Here is a 3,218-nt window from a genome sequence, read left to right as displayed (position 1 = left end):
GGTGGAAACTGCGGAACTGAAAAATATAAATAAAGTTTTAAAATTCTGGGTGCAGTTGATAGAAAAAAGAGGTAATGGAGGAAAGAATCTGTGAACTTGAAGACAGATAAATAGAAATTACCCACTTTTGAAAAAAAGACAGAAAATAGACTGAAAAACAAAACAAAAAACAAATGAACAGAGTCTCAAGAACTAACATTCATGTTAACAGAGTCCCAAGAGGAAAGGAATGGGGCTGGAAAATATTCAAAGAAATAATGCCTGAAATTTCCCCAAATCTGGAAAGGGACATAAACCTAGATTCAAGAAGCTTAGTGAACCCCAAATGGGGTAAATAATAAAAAAAAAATCCATACCCAGACATATCACAATCAAACTTTTGAAAACTAAGAATGTGGGAAAAGCACATAGAGAGAAATGATATATTGCCTATAGGGGAAGAAAATTTGAATGACAGTGCCTTTCTTATTAGAAATCACCAAATCCAGACCCAGAGAAAATGGCCACCGTAGCAGTGTCTGGGCTGTCTCAGCCGGTTCAATGCTTCAGTACATCTGTGGTCAGACCATTTTCCAAGCTTGTGAGGTGACATGTTCAGGTATATGGTATCGAAGGTTGCTATGCTACTGCTCCTTATTCTGCTACATCTGAACAGAATAAACTGTAACAGTAGGAAAAGAATTCTTGAGAGTAGCACAAATCTTGAAGGAACCCGAAATGGCTGCTTCCATGATGGGTCCCTATGTAAAGCATTCCAAGAAAGTGAAAAGCCTAAATGACTTGAGCTCAAATGAGAGGTTCTCTCCTCTCACATCTAACCTGATCAATTTGCTTGCTGAGAATGGTCGCTTGGACAATACCCCTGGAATCACATCTGCCTTTGCGACCATGATAAGTGTCCATCAAGGAGAAGTAATGTGCACAGTGACCACTGCATCTCCTTTAAATGAAACCACTTTTACTGACGTGAAAACAGTCCTGAAGAGCTTCCTAAGGAAAGGCCAATTATTTAAGTTGGAAGTTAACACTTATCTGTCAGTCATGGGTGGAATGATTGTCTGTATTGGAGAGAAATATGCTGATGTGTCTGAGAAAACCAAGATTCAGAAGCTGAGCAGGGCTATGCAGGACGTTTTCTGAAAGTGTTGATTTTCTGTCAGTGAAAATTCCTAAACCTGGAGCAACAATAAAATGCTTCCTGAAAAGGAAAAAAAAAAAAAAAAGAAAAGGAAGGAAGGATGGACCAAGTCCAGAAGAAAGTGGCCCATTTTTTAAGTGCTGAAAGAAAAGCACTGTCAACTAGAATTCTAGATCCAGCAAAAATATCCTTCAGGAATGAAAAGACAATAAATCCAGTCTAAGATAAAGAAAAAGTGGAATTTGTTACTTGCAGACCTACCCTGGAAGAATGACCAAAGGAAGATCCTTTAAAAAAAAGAGAGAGAGACCTCAGAAGTCAGGGGTTGCGGCAAGGGAGATGGAGAAAGATAATCTTAGGCAGGTTCCATCAGTTCAGAGCCCCATGTGGGAGGCTTGATCCCATGACCCTGAGATCATGACCTGAGCTGAAATCAAGAGTCAGACACTTGCCTGCCTGAGCCACCCAGACACCCCAAAACCTCATTGTCCTCAATGATCACCACTGTCCTATGATGTGCTATTACCCTATTTCTCTGATAATGAAACTGTCGTTAAATCTGGGCCCAAGATCAGGTAGCTAGTAAGTAAGTGACCAGGGTCATTCACTAAGCACAGTTAGTTTTTCTATTCTAGACTTAAAACAGAGCTGAAAGTCAAGGAGAGTGGACCAAATCAAGGGGCTTGAAGGTTAGAACAGTGCGTTCTGGCAGGTTGTCAGATTTCTAGGAGGGCCCCATCTTGGGAACTCAGAGCCTGAACCCTGACCCAAAGTTCTGATCTCCCCAGCTCCAGTGCTCACACTCAGGAGAAATCCCACATATTAGATGACATTAAGGACTTTCTGTTAAAAAATTATATGTGGTAATAATATTGTGCTTATTATTTTTTCAAAATGAATCTTTAACTTTTTGGGTATTCATATTTCCTTATTTGCTGACAAAATGGTATGATGTCTGAGATTTGTTCTGAAGTCATCCAGTAAGGGGGGAATGGAGGGGGTGTCAGCATGTAGATTTAAGAAGCTTATCTGTGACTTAATAATACTTTGTTGAAGCCGATGATTGCTATGTGTAGATACATTTGTTTCATCTTTCTGCTTTGTAGTATATTTGAAAATTTCCATAATGAAATGCTTTTTAAAAAGTGATTCCCCAAAGATAAGCTGGAAAGAAAAAAAAAAAAACAAGGCATGTGCCCAAGGGAAGAAGAGAGGCCAGGTCAAGTTCCCACAGGGTTGAGGGGACAGGTGGGAGCAATGCTGTTGATGGGCTGACCAGGCATAAATGAGTTTTGAGTATTCTTGGGCATGAAGCAGCAGAGTTTCCCCAATCTCTGTTGCCAAGCTTGTCCACATCTCAGTCCAGGATGACTGGAAACCCAGGCCCAAGATGAGCTGTGTCTGTCAGGGGGTCCTTCCAAGAGGCCATCACCTTTAAGGAGCTGGAGCTCGGACATGGGCACCCCAAATCTAGTGGACATCAAGGGGACAAGACAAAAGTCTGTCCCACACTGGGCTGCATCATTTTCAAGTTTTGTCCTTTACCCCTTCACCTCCCCACCCCCATGACTTTCTCATAGCCAGCTGGCACTGAAATACTCAAGCCCTTTATCTTTTAACATTCCATTATGTCCCATTCTTCCTCCAAAGCCATGTTTGTGCTGGAATGCCCCCTTTCTGCCAGTTCACTAAAATACTCCGCTTCCCAGTTCTTAAACATTTCTGCTGTATATTCCCACTAAGAAATTCCCCCAATATTTAGATAGGGGGTGTTGATTTCCTACCACAATTCCTTCCTCCCACATTCCTCCACCAGACACATTGACCATTTGCTTTTCATTAATATAAAAATGGAAACCCTCAGTTTATTAATTGATGTCTGTTTCTAATATTCTGATCTGGCAGTGTGGTCTGGGTGATGTGCTAGCCAGGATGTAGGAATCATACCAGTTTTCTTAACTCAGTGCAAGAAACTCAAGGAAAGGTACACATTCAGGCCCCTGACAGATGCTCCGGGAAAAGAGGGTCATCTTGGTGAAAGGAATGATGAACATGGTGAGATGTGCGGTGTGTCTTCACC

General features: G+C 41.4%; 1 pseudogene; it reads left to right on the top strand.

Annotated features, from left to right (window-relative positions):
* The first annotated feature begins 499 nt into the window (after positions 1–499).
* LOC123943112 lies at positions 500–1,206 on the top strand (annotated as a pseudogene).
* Positions 1,207–3,218: the final 2,012 nt, after the last annotated feature.

This window comes from Meles meles, chromosome 6 (genome assembly GCF_922984935.1).
Source record: "Meles meles chromosome 6, mMelMel3.1 paternal haplotype, whole genome shotgun sequence".
Taxonomy (NCBI): Eukaryota; Metazoa; Chordata; class Mammalia; order Carnivora; family Mustelidae; genus Meles; species Meles meles.
The sequence above is the reverse complement of the archived record's forward strand: the minus strand, read 5'-3'. Positions and strand labels throughout refer to the sequence as shown.